This window comes from Netta rufina (assembly GCF_964035555.1).
Source record: "Netta rufina genome assembly, chromosome: 14".
NCBI classification, from domain to species: Eukaryota; Metazoa; Chordata; class Aves; order Anseriformes; family Anatidae; genus Netta; species Netta rufina.
In genome coordinates this window covers 16,485,787-16,499,821 of record NC_140137.1, presented here as the reverse complement: position 1 = coordinate 16,499,821, position 14,035 = coordinate 16,485,787, and the positions used below count along the sequence as shown (strand labels likewise).

Sequence of the window (14,035 nt, the reverse complement as noted above, 5' to 3'; positions counted from 1 at the left end):
TTTAAGGTTGCATAGGCATATGTTCACTCATATGTATTACATGGACTCTATACTCTCATTATTATCCTTATTGTTGTTAATGTTATCATTAGAACTCAAATATGCATTAAATAGATCCATGTACCTGTGTTTATATTGTTTGTTTATATTGTTGTTGTTTTCAACAACAACAAGCACATTGCAAATGATTTTACATAAAACTGAAGGTTGGAATCTTAGCAGAAACAGATGTTTCCCATGCCAGTTCTCCAGTGGGGTCAGTAAGCCTGGTGAGCTAATTCACCCCCTAGGGCTTTTTCAGGGGGGTAAACTGCCTTGGAGCGTCCTTATCCAAAGTCTCCTTCCAAAGAGACCGAGGGAAAGCACAAGTCCCGCGGCAGCAGGACAAGTCACAGCCAGGTTCTGTCTAAGAGCTGCCACCCTGCCATGGTGAAGGCCCTGTGGAAGCGAAAAAGTTGTTGCTTGTGGCTGTGGTTTCTTGAAATGAGGGCATCTGTGCTGGTGAGTGCACCTGTGGCAAAGTGAGTACTGGACCTGTAAGAAGTGTTGTCAAATCTCTCTCAGGAGGAGGGGTTAGAGTAGGGACAGCTGTGGGGCTGCTCTCTGTGTGGGTAGCTCCAACACTGCAGCAGCAGCTAACACAGGGTTTGCTCTGCCATGTCAGGTAACAAAACATGTTTATTTGTCTTGTGTACAACATGTGGAGTGGAAAAGAAATGAAGCTTCCACAATGATCTGTTTGACCCAACATCTCTTCGCTGTTACTCCTCCCCATTATGGACACATTGTGACAGTAGCAGAGAGAGAAACAAAAACAAAACAAGAAGTTCAAACATTTCCTCTGGTCAGTTCAGGCCTTGTAGTACCAGCTGAAAGCGCTGGTGAACCTGAATATGGTGGTCCATATTCCAGAGCCTCCAGCACAGTATCACTGGTTTTCAGATTACGCCTTTATCTGCTTTCTAGAGCAAGCAGCAGTTTTCCAGCTTAGATTTTGAAAATTCAGATTTATTCCATCGTTTGCAAATCACGGACATTTTTTTTTGCATAGCTATCAGACTTAGATGAAGTATTTAGATGGCAAGGTTCTGAAATCAATATATAACTGTAGTATTGCTTTATGTGGCCTGAATCTTTTGGTTACAGAACACCCACTGATAAATTGCCTTATTCATATTTTGTCTTTCTTGCAGTCCGTCAAAAACATATAGTTTTCTTCTCATAAGCTGCTCTCTGTATGCCCTCTTTCTTGCCCTTATCAGAAAGAGTATCAGATTAATAAATCTTCAGTGACATTTTAAGCTTACAATTTCATTCACACAAGAGAAAAAAAGATTCTAATAACCCTTATCTTGATAAATGCAATTTGACAGGGTATACATATTCTGAAACCCAGGCTTTTGTTTTGCTTGACTCAAAACTTTAACTCCAGCCAACAAAGCATTAATTTAATGGATTGGGCGATCTGTGGAGCAACTTTCCTGAAGGCATTTTCAAGAGGCCACACTTGGGCTAACAGTACTCATGCCATTGCCCTGGTGACAGCAGCGAGGACAAGGATATTATTACATGCTTCAGTTCTGCTGTCTGCAGTGTGGCATGAAGAGAGTGCTCTGCCCCCTTGGAGGAGCACAGTCGCCTGTGAAATCATTATGAGGTGTGTATGGAAATATTCAAAACAAGACATTAGTAATCTCCTGCATCATGTGTGTGCAAAAGAGCTGCTTAGGAGTTCAATTATAGTGTCATAAGCAAGACGCTTGTACAGACATGGGAGTGACTGTGTGTGCATGCATATATGTATATGTAAAGAAAAAAAAAAAAAGCAATATAATCTTTTGCTCTATCAACATCTTTTCCTTTCTGGGATTAGGTGCTGAAATCTCATGATTGCCTGTAGTTGTCCCTTGATAACCTGTTTTTTGGAGCATGGAGTCACAGCAGCTGGAGATTTGACTGTTTCTGTCTGAGCGACATCCAGCTTCTCAGAGGCAGAAAGATTCTGTTCCTGGTGTAGATAGATAGGGATGGAGTATCCACAGGATTCATAAATAATGACATAATTTGCAATGAAGTTTATACAGTGCTTTTTGCAAGAGTTTATCACTGTGTTTCATTTGGGGTAACAGGCTGACGAGCTGCTTCTCTCATAAATTCACAGGAGCTCCAAAAACTCATAGCAAGTTTACTGTCAGCAGTGCAGGATCCGTCACGGCATTTGGCTTTTCTTTTTAGACAGTGGCTTCACTCACCTGCAACAGATCAATTCAAAAATCTTCCCCACACATTCAGTAAGTGAATCAGCAGCAGCACCTGGCCTCATGTTTACAAATTCACGGAGCCAATGTGAACCACACTGCTAGGCGACAAACCTCCATGGGCTTCATTAGAGAAATGCCAGCAAAATACTTGGTCTTGAGATTCAAATAATCAATAGCAAAGGTGCTTCCTACCTTGATTTATCTTAAATTTTCCTCTGGATCTTTGAACATGCTAATAACACCAGTTAAGACTTCCTTTAACTTATTTCCTCCATCTCCTTTCTACAGACGTTATCTCTTCAGTTGTCCCACTGAGTGTGATGGAGTCTCAAACTGAATATTTCTGAGTTTGTCAGGCTTTTAACAAAGAGCTCCTAGATGTTTCTGTGAGAAACATGAGTTAATTCTAAAGATTGGTGTAATTTTTACCCAGGTACAATTTTAGCAGTATCTGAAGAGGGATTTTGTCTTGTGTGTGTCTGCCCTTTACAGCCTGGATGCCAGACAACTTTCCTCAGGTTTATAGGAGAATTATGAATTCTAACTGCCACGTTAGGTAATGCACTGGATTGGTGTCCCCTGACCTCTCAATCTGGAGCTTCTGATCAGCACTTGGGTTGCTTGGTATTGTAGTGTTTTCATTAGTTTCAACACCACATTGTTCTCTTTTCCTCGTATAGTACTCTGGTATCATTAATATTGCTGAACTGAGTATAAAACCCGGTAGATTGATTTCTTATATAAAAATTTCTATAAAAGAACAATGTCGACAGTTGGAACTCTGTTTCTACTCCTTATTTAGTTGCCAGGCTTGTGAAATCCATTCAAATACAGCATAATCTTAAGTAGAAAATGACAGAGAGCTAAACCTCATGCCTCATACAGACGTGTCAGTGGAAAAATACTAAGGAGAATTACAGTGCAAATGCTTCCAGCAAAATGGAAATGCAGCTCTTAGAGCTACTGCATAAACTTTTTTTTATGCCTATTATACAACAAGGTTAAATATATGTGCTTGTGAACTTCCAATTTGAAGGCAGTTCACATTAATCTTCACACATTCATTCAATCATATTCAAATATTATTCCATAATAAATTACTTTCAGAAATTAAAAATGTAAAGGAACATTTAATTTCCAGAGTACTGTAATTCTAAATGTCATGACCTTTTTTTATACGCTTGTGAATAAAATTGGCAGCAGCATCAAAGAAAAGCAATCTAAGTGTATGTGCTCAGAGGTAACAATTGACTGCAGTATCTGAGTCGTATTCCTTCTCCTCCCTAGGCTCCTTCAAAAACATCTCTGCTTTGAGGATGAAAATCAACACTAATAATCATGTTTAAAATTGGAATTCCTTTTATAATGGTAGCTGATATTACGGAGATGTTAATAAAATAACACAAATGCTAGCAAAAGAAAACTACACCAGAATAATTTTTAGTGGCAAATAATATAAGTTTTCCACCTTGAAGTCAAATCTTTGAAGAGATGGCATAATCGTGTTCTTTATTTTCATAAAATGGAATTTTAAGTCAGATGTCTTAAAGGTAGAGAACAGGACTCTGTGAGGGTACTAATAGCAGATTTTGGAAAGAAGACAAGCTAATGCTTTCTCTTTTTTCTTTTTGAGGTCCATTTAGATTCCTTTGGTTTATCAAAACACTTGATATGCTTCATTATTCACAACAGTAACCCAGTTCTACAATACTCTACCATGTTAGCCACTGATTTCCAACTCAGCTACCCAGAGACAAAGGTTGAGCTGTAATCTGCAGTGGGGTCAGCTGCCCTTTCAGAGCAGATGTGTCCTCTTATCTAATACCACAAGATGAAAAAGGCTATAATTTATTTTTTTTTTTTTTAGACTTGTAACTGATTCTCAGTGGCACCTTAGAGACAGCACTTATTCAAGACAGTCTTGTCTGTTCATGGTTTTCCAGTACCTCTTTCCAAAAGCTCTGCAATATTAATTAGGGTTCTCATCAAGTGTAACTTCATTTGGCACTAACTGAAGCTTCTGAAACCCCTCCGTAAACAAATGACAGACATCACAGGAGGAACCAGTTTTGGTTTTCCAGAACTTACTGGCAAGGAAATTGATTTTTTCTTTCGCAGTGTATTCATCAAAAAGGCAATGTTGTGCACCAATATGGCATGTCATGGCAAACATGAATGCTTGGTTGCAAGAACATGGTTCTGTCTGCTTCCTCCTCAGGTGTGTGACTCCTGTTCATTGCATGTGCTAGCAGTGTAGTAGCTCAGGCACGATGGTGGTGATTTAACAACATTTCAGGTCTCTTTCTGACTATCCTCTCTTTTTGCATTTTCTAAAAAGTTAAGTGGTACATTCGTAACATACTGATTTTGATTTGTTGCCATCAGCATTGCAGAGTCACTGGAGCGCGAACAAATGCAATAATTCAAACTAGGTTTATCCCTATCTGTGCATTAGGTCTTTTTGACCTTGCAGAAATGCCCAAGGCAACTTCTAAGGAAATGTTATTATCTTGATAAGGGAATTGTAAGGTCAATAGGCAGAAGAAAATATATTCAATTATACTGAGTGTTGTTTAAATTTCTAAAGGGAGCCAAGAGAACATTTTTAAGTTACAGAAATAGGTCTTGGCAAGCTCCATCAAGAATCTATCTTGTTTAGGGTACAGTTTAGGATCTGAATCTTAGGATTTACCTAACAGCCCTGTTGGGAGTGCTGAATGAGAAGGTCTAATGTTCCATTCCCCAATAAAAAGAGCACTGAGTGCATGAAGTTCATTCAGAGAAAATCATGATCTTATTTCCCAAATGAGTTGTATCACTTCTTGTGCCGGAATGACTGACAACTAAAAGAAGTCTTAGAACTAAGTCTTTCCTTAGAAATCCAGTTTCAGCAAGTATTTCAATTTAAAATTTCTATTCAGAAGTTTTCATGACTGGAGAGTGCATCATTTTAAAGTTTATGAAGGTGAAGTATGAGTCATGAACATGGTTGAATTGAAATTGGTTCTTGAGTTTGATTTAATAATGCCAGGAATTTTTTTAAAAAAAAATTTTTAAAAAGAGTACTGATACTGAATTTCTGGTTAGATGTTTAAGTGAACTATTTGAGTCTCAAACTCAGGGAATAGTAAAGCAAACACCTGCTAAAATTAAGATTACAGAGAGTTTTGAAACTTTGGTATATCTCATTAACTCTGGGAGGTACTTTTTCTGATTTACAGAGGAGAAATTGTATTTACTCAAACCAAAAGGTAGCTTTCAGTGCAGAACAGAGATAAGAATGTTGAATACAGACAGTGATGCATGTTTCTGACACTGATATGCTCCTGTCCTGGACTTCAATAAGGAGTAGGATTAGTTCTAAACTCTTCAGGATATGATTTTTTGCTCCAAAATTTTCTGTATGACTTCTGCAGTTCAGTCTTTTAATTCGTTAACATGATGAAGCAGCCTTACCCAAGTAAATCTGAGTTAGCTAGTATCTGTAAATAATAATTATAATAGTAATTATGACTATTATTTTTACTGTTTGCCTATAAGCTTTCACACAAGGAGATCAGTCTTTATTTTGCCATTCCTAAAGGCATGGAAGAATAACTTTTTTCATTTCTCTTACATATTTTCTGTGAGTAGTGAAGTGGCTGCACCCAATTAATATTTGATTAAAAGACGGAGAGAAGCAGGCAAGAACTGATATCCTTGTTCTTCATGGATGGCTATTACCATCCCACGCTCCTCTGAGAAGCAAAAGCAAGTAGCTTCAAGACTGAGGCAGCAAAATCAAGTTCTTGCCAAGGTCAGAAGAAAGAGCAAAGTAATGGTGGTTGGGGATATTTTGGTCTGCTATTTGATCTCACATGCTTCATCCATACATGTGCCAGAGAAAAGCAGTAGCTTATGAGGGCAAGGCTGTGCATTCTGTGTATCCATATATTATGAGACAACTTGTATTTTTGTAGGAGTGTTTTCTTAGATGGAATGTATATTCTGAGAGCTGAGTGAATAAACTGTTCACTTGCCAAAAAGGAGAAGGAGGGCAAATTTTTTCAGAAGGTATTAATGTGAACATGAACATTTTCATGGATTGATATATGATTAATATATACATGTATTACAGACTTTCCTCTATGTCTTTAAAGGAGAATATGTTCTATGAAAAGACTTGTATGCAGAGCTAACCGTGGAATAGCTCAGGACAGACCCATTAAAAGCAAGTAATTTTATTGTAGCTCAGAATGATGGTGATGCCCAAACAAGAGGTTTGGTTGACAGGCAACTGGGCCCACCTATTTGCTGAAGGAAATATTGGTGTGATTCTGTGGTCAATACTTAATAAAGTCCACAAACGGCAGAGGACTGCAGAGCAAAGGTTGGTAATGTGCAACTCACCACCTTTGTAGGAAGTCTTCTATGTGCTCAGTAGGGGTCTTTCTGGTCCATTTTGAAAATTTGATCATCCTGAAGCATTTATAACTAAGCAACAGATGATTCTGGATGGGAAGCTACTGCTATTTAGATCTCTCTGAAATGATATCACTTACATTCCTAGCAAATCATATATCTTCTTTTCATTGATTTCTAGTCTAGCTACATAAAATGAGGTGATCAATAGTAGTTACTGTTCCCCTTCAAATTCAGTGAAATATCTTTAATCAATGTAGTTTAAATTCAAAAACATCCAAAATATCTTAATGACTTTTCTGTATTTCAGAAGTGAGTTGGAAGGAATTGCCATCATGTATAACAAGTCATAATGTAGAACAGTTTCAGGTACTGTAAGAAACTTGCAGATAAACCACTTGCGAAATTTTGTACGTTTATTTTAAACAAGTAGGAAAAATCTTATGTTTTTTAGTAAATAGCTATAGTACCTTAAAGTATGATACTTCTCTGAAGAAGACAAAGAGTATCTTGAATTATCTAGATCAACTCAGAAGCCAGATTACTTTGTAATACTTCCTATATTTGTAAATATTTCTTTGAAAGCATCAAGAGCATAGAAGGAAAAGGCACCATATACTCTTGTATGCAAATTATTGCCATATTTTTTCCTGAAACTAGCTGATATATCTACTTCAAGGTGGAAAGGATTGCCAGCTTTCACAGGTATTCACTGTGAAGATCTCATGTAATGGTCTTCTCTCTCTGTTGATGTAGCTATTAATATTCCTTTCTCTGAAGAAAAGGTAGGGCTTGGTATCTAAATTCTAGAGGTAGCAAAACTCTATTGGAAGAAAAATAGAGAATGCAAAATGCATCCATCAGTACGAAAAAGACATTAGTCATGCCAGGGAAAAGGGAAATGAGAGAAAGGTACTAGACATTTAAAGTAGAAACATTTTGAATCTATAAATTTTTCTAGGTCTTAGTAAATGATTCTCAGTAATTTCTTTTTGAGAAGCTGCACTTCTTCCTGTAGTGACAGCTAAAAACATGCATTTCTGGGCTGTTTGCATTATATAAAATTCTATAAAAGTAAATGACAATTATCAGTTCAGAAACCAAATTGTGCTGTGAATTCAGTCTTGTCACTGTAAATGCTTGTACTCAGGAGTTACTGCTTGAGTAAGTACATCTATTGTCTTTGGTGAATGAGGTTGTCTGACTACATTTGAAGTATTTTTAAGTATTTGTAAGACAAAACCTTTAACTATTTATAGAGTTCATATGGTACTTTTTGTGTTTGCAACTACAACAGACTGTGACCATATAATTAGGCAACACACAATGGGAATTGTAAATTTCACAATTGACAAAGCAATTCTAAATTTCCTTTTCACAAATATGTGAACATTGTATTTTAGGATCTAGGTGTTTAACAGTCATAATGGTATAGTTCAGGTGCTGGCAACTTCACAAAGAAAGAATATAAAAAGATTGCAAACATCGTATCAGAAGTCACTTGCCAGTTGGAGCAAATACTGTTAGGTTTTTCAAAAATATTTAGTCTGTACATACTGAGGTTTTGAATTATATTTGCAAAATATTTATATAACAGAAATTAAATACTTTTTTTCAGACTGCTGCATTTTCCATCATAGCTGTATTCTACAGGAAAATGGCCTGCCCAAAATGTTTTGTTTTAGGTTTGAAGAGTAAATTCAGGTTAGAACTTTGATAACCTTGGTCATGATGGTCTTGAAGTCTCCAACATAAATTAATGTATGATTTTATAACTGAATCCTTTTCTACCCATCAGGTGATAAAAACTTTACCAAAGTGTATAAATTAAAATATATTTAATAATTCCAGCCAACACATACAAAAAGCTCTTAGGTGTGTATGAAACTTTCTTTGACATGAAGTGGAGAAAGAGTTGTCCCTGTAGGAGCTGTTTTGCATTTTGGTCTGGCTCTCAGGTTTTGGAGCTCAGCAGAGAATCATTGATCATGCCATACTCCAGACGGATAACAAGTTAGGGATGATATCATCCATTGACTAGCTGTCACTTCTACAGCATGATCTTCTTTGGATTTGATCAAATTACAGCAGGATCCAAAATGTAACAGATGACTTCTTCTACTTAGAGGTGAAAGTGACAGTAGAACAGCTAGGAGTAAGACAGAAAGGGGAAAAGAGTAGCACAAGAAGCAGTATATTGTTCACTTCGTTCATTTCGGATACTTGCTGAAACAGACGTTGACTCTAGTATCAGCATCACTATCATCAGGATTTGCAATTCTAGTAAATGCATCTCTTTAACAAGGTAATGTGCCAATAGAGTAATGTCAAGCCAGAATTCCTGTCATTTTTTTGAGGTTGAACCAGGACATGAGACACAATTCTTCATCATCATTAAATAAATAATAATCCGAGACTGCAGTAGAAGACAGGAACCCTGTAAAACTGTGTCATGATGTAATTATAGTAAAAACAGTAGCATTTTTAAAAAGCTTCTCAAAGTCTTTAGAAATAAAAATGTTAAGGCTGTGCTACTTCTCTAGCAGTTCTCTGTGACTGAAGCAGCCCTTAGTTTTCATAAGCATTTACAGTTATGCTGTTGCCCCAGGCTGATCAGTGGGTATGGGTTTTGCCCCTTGACCAGGAGGGGTCATCAACTAAAGCAGAAAGGATAAAAAAATTGATTTAATAGGTTTCATCCATACAACCAGCAGCTGTGGACTTGCTTACTTCCATATGAAATTGAATGTGGTCTAAGAAGGCAGGGTCTGCTGTGGCATGGACAAAGTAACAGAGGAAGGAGTTAGGCCAGAGCTGGAGGAGGCTGCATTGCAAGACATGCTTGGAAGCCCCGGGGAGCTGCAAAGCTCAAGGCTCAGCATCCCCATGGCTAGTGTGAGCCAGAAAGGAGCTGTTTCTAGCGTGGACCACCCAGTTTGAAGTGTCCGACTCAGCAAACACAAATGTGAACTCCGCACAGTTCCCAAAGGTACTGTAGACAAAACCTGTGTCACTGAACCCACAAATACTTCCAGCTTTCGTATGCAAGGGATACAAATGCCACTGAGATACATAAGCCCACGTATCACAATAAAAGCACACTTAGCTCAATAGTAATCAGAGTTTCATAAACACTTATTAAACAAAATGTTAAAGTGGCTATTGATTTTTTTTATTATTTTTACTATAAAGAAAAGGTTAGAAAATGACAGTCAGTAAACACTTAGCACCAGCAAGCAACAATTTTTAGACAAGAAGTAATTTGATTTTGGATTGCCAACAGAAAACTATTGAAGTGACACACTGTGTTAATAGAAACACAGTCTAGGAACAGCAGGTGTTTGTGCACTGATAATGATAATTAGAGCACTAAAATCTCTCTCATCATAAACAAAAACAAATAAATAAGACTGTTTTCTTATAGTTTACTTTTTCTTTTTTTTTTCATGGATATTGATTCCGGCAGTTTTGGGAGCATTTCCCTAATATGTAAAATTTGTAAAATCTCTAAAATCTAGTGTTTATCACTATAGTGTTAGGGTAAAATTTCCCTAGTATGAGGAGGGGAAAAAAGAACTTTTCAATAAATACAGAAAATACAACTTTTCCGGTTTCAAGTATATCTTGTTTTGTTTTGTCTTCCTTTGGTATCTTAAGAACTAAGTTCCACCTTTGGTTCCTGCAATATAAATCTGAAAAAGTTCTGTCAATTATATTAAACCAGTTGCCTTTGGTAAAGGTATTCCAAGTCTGTAGTGGTATAAATGAATATAGGCTAGAGCCTACTTGATCATTCCTGAGAGTTTGTTACTTTCTGTGCACTTCTCAGCATTGTGTCAAATTAGTTCTGAGGTTTTGTGTTTCTAATTCCCTGTTTGCTAGTGCAAAAGGGAGATGATACGTGAAATATCATCGCTTCATTCCAAATGTATATAGTTACATATTTACAGCTTTTGCTGTCCCACCAGGGGAATCTGTAAATTCTTTTTTCTCTGAAGAATTACTTTTTTTTTTTTCTTTTTTTTTTTTTCTTTTTTTGTGATTCAGTTTAATGGACTGTGTATAAATAAAAAAACAATGTCTTCTGCTTTCTGCTGAAGCAACCGTCTCTCTTTAGAGATGGACTGGAATGAGAAGCAGGATCCACATGAGATTTACTAAATTCTGAATGGTTTGGCTCAAGTCCATCTCGGTTACAGGAGTCCATCATCCACAGAGAAAACACAAAAATATTCTGCAACACAAGAAATAAATGTCAATATTAGAAAAGCTTTCAGACAACCAACATGGGACCTTTTTGTCCCAAATGTTGTTAAAAAATACGTGTATATATTCATTACATATTTGAGGTGCAGGCTCAAACTCTGAAGACTGAAATTGGTCACTCAAAATTGTGGTTTACCATTCACTATAGGTGTCCAACCTCTCAGGAGATTCTCTTGGGACCAGCTTGGACAGTCAGATCTATATTCAGAGCTGAATTACAAAGTCTTGGTCCTCTGAAAATGTTCAGGCATGCCTTTATAATATTTCTAATTAGTAGTAACGTAAAAAGTGGCTGATCTTATGTCCAATGATCTTTTTAATCTGTATGATGATTTTCCTGCTTAGTTTTAATTACAATTGTTTTATACAGTGTTCTCACTAAATTGAGACATTTCATGACTAATTATTTAAAAGAGCATGTTTACAGAAAATCAATTTAGTTCACTTTATAAGAATATGCTTTATACAATGATATCACTCTGTCCTTGGATTTAGTAAATTATGGTCCTGGCTCCATCTTGGTTGTCTGAAGATAATCTCAGATATCATCTCATCTTATTTCTCGATTTGTTTACAATGACAGCCAGGGCCTGGGAGTTACCAGACACAGACAAGAGGCAGATTCTTCTAAATTGCAAGTATGGTCTATAACAGCAAGTATTCACTTGCAATCCTTGTCAGCGGGAAAAATGAAAATTAGGTAAAATGAAGTTATGCCACAGTCATTTCAGGCAGTGAATTGCATGTTGCAAATGTCTTGTTGATCCTTCACAATTCAAATTCAGATTTAGGATTTCAGTTCTTGAGAGGGTTGCAAATATTCTTGGAGAATCAAAGATGCAAATAAAGGAGAAAGGATATGATCTTTTGAAAAATTCCCTGAGTATTTTAGTTGGGATGACCAAAATTAGGCTTCAATTGGGACTGTAAAATGAGAAAAAGCATTTATCTTTGTCTGAAATGTGGTTTGCTAAACAACTTTGGTAGAGGGTTATTGATACGTGTAGTATCTCACTGTGAAAAGGGAATGCTTCAGTATTTCTCAAGCATAATACACATTTTGTTGATGCAGTTCAGTATTAGGTGCGGTTAAGAAAACAGTTAAGTATAGAAAATGCCTTGTTCTATTTTGTGGTTTTCACAGGGGGCTTAATTAGCTTCTTGTTATGGTATGTTCAGTCAAAATGAAACCCAAGAAACACCAGAAACAACTTATCCCCAGAAGTCACAGTGCCAAGGTGCCAGGACAGTCTGTTTCCTAGTAAGAGCTTAAGGGCCCGAAAACTACTGAAGTCATAGGGAAGCTTCAGACCTTGAGTTTTCTTTGTATCAGATCCAATAATTATTTCTAGCTGATCCCATCCAGGAAAGAAAAAAAAAAAAAAAAAAAAAAGTGAGAACCTAAAGTTACCAAGTGCAGAGAGACAGACCTGTGTAACATTACAGTCTTCCTTTGTCTGCAGTCCTTTCTTCTTAGCCCAATGAGCCGGAAAATTTTTCGAAGTATCTCATAGATGAAGCATCTTATCTACAAATTACATTGTTGATGGGGAGCAGAAAAATTGTTTGAGGGAAACTGCCAAAAGCGCAAAACTGAACAGTTTTCTGAAAAATACACAGAGCTTCCCTTTCATTTTACATATTAATGCTATCAGTCTGGATATTTTAAGTATATAATCTTTTGTACCAATCTTTACCTTGTACATTAAAGACTGTTAAATGAAGCTTAAGTAAAAAACACTTTGCTTGGTTTAGTAAAACCACATAAACAAAAGTTCTTAAAAAATATAAAGCACAGTTTGTTTTTATTAGCAAATACAATTTTTAAGTGTTTTGATTTTTTGGAATGTATAAGGAGCAAAGACATATGGTAGCTGCTATATAGCATATACAGTAACTGCATTTGAGAATGCTGTTACCCAGAAGGCAATGAATAATTAAAATAGATTTTTCAGCAAAGAAGCAAGTGGGAGGAGGTGCTGTCTGTTCGGTTTATGTTTTTATGAAAAGAAGACAAATTGGTTGCAGAAATACTGGACAGTATTTCATGTTTCTTTGAAAAAGTTCCTTTTTGTATTTTCAATTGCATGTCCTTGAGAACTGGAGCAGTAGAAATGGAAAGAAGTTCATTAGCACAAAGTGTGTAATTATACACTTGGGGTCTAATAATCTGAACATCTGCTTTAATCTTAAGAGCTTTTTGGTTGGAAATGTCTAAGGAAGAAAATGACCTTACTGCATTAGCTGATCACAGAATGACTACAAACAATATGATGTGGCTGTGAGAAGGGCTTGTGTAATCCTCAGATATGTCAGGAGAGGCATTTCCAGAAATATTGGTCATATTTTACAAGAGGTCTGGTAAGATCTTATCTGGAGTCTTTTGTGAACTAGGATGATCAATGTTCATCAGAGATGAGTTCAAGCTGAAATAGGAGAGAGTGATTACTGCTGTGATTGTTGGTGAAATGAATAGTTTATCTTGTAAGGGAACTAAAAAGACCCTGTGTAACATTTCTCATAGGCTAACTGGAACTTTTATTACCAAAGCGTTAACTGAGAATACTGCCAGGAGACAGTTTGGACCATTTAACATAACTTTTCAGACCAGTGCTTACAAACCACAGCCCTGTGCTAACCGACATGGATGAGGATAGAATATCCTCCAGGTCTTTTCAGTCTAGTCCTTACTAACATATTCCCCGGCAAAGACATTTCACAAACTGCATTTGTATTCACAGTCAGTTCTGAAACACCTGACACTTTGTGTTTTGGGAGGGTTCTTTCATGTTATTATTATTATTGTTGTTTTTATTATTTTATTATTATTATTCTCTACCTCAGTTTAGAGCTAAGCCACTCCTATCACTGATTTTGTGCTTGGTACAATAACCAAATAAAAAGTCCCATCTCCCCAGAGTTACAGCACTCCACAGCACTGTTGAAAAGATGCATTTACAGCTGCTTTAGAGAAGATATTCTCCTGACATAGGTATTTAAATGATAATATAAATATAGCTTTAAGGCAATTCTTTTATTATGCATTAAATCAAAAAGACTATGTTTTTGCACATAATTTTATAGATGCTTTTTAGTCATATAGTTAA

General features: G+C 36.5%; 1 protein-coding gene across 1 annotated transcript in view; it reads left to right on the top strand.

Moving 5' to 3' along the window:
• SPOCK1 (SPARC (osteonectin), cwcv and kazal like domains proteoglycan 1) overlaps nt 1-14,035 on the top strand; it is a gene marked incomplete at both ends in the record, with an annotated part of 283,060 nt that overhangs the window by 224,972 nt on the left and 44,053 nt on the right. The window lies entirely within an intron of this gene.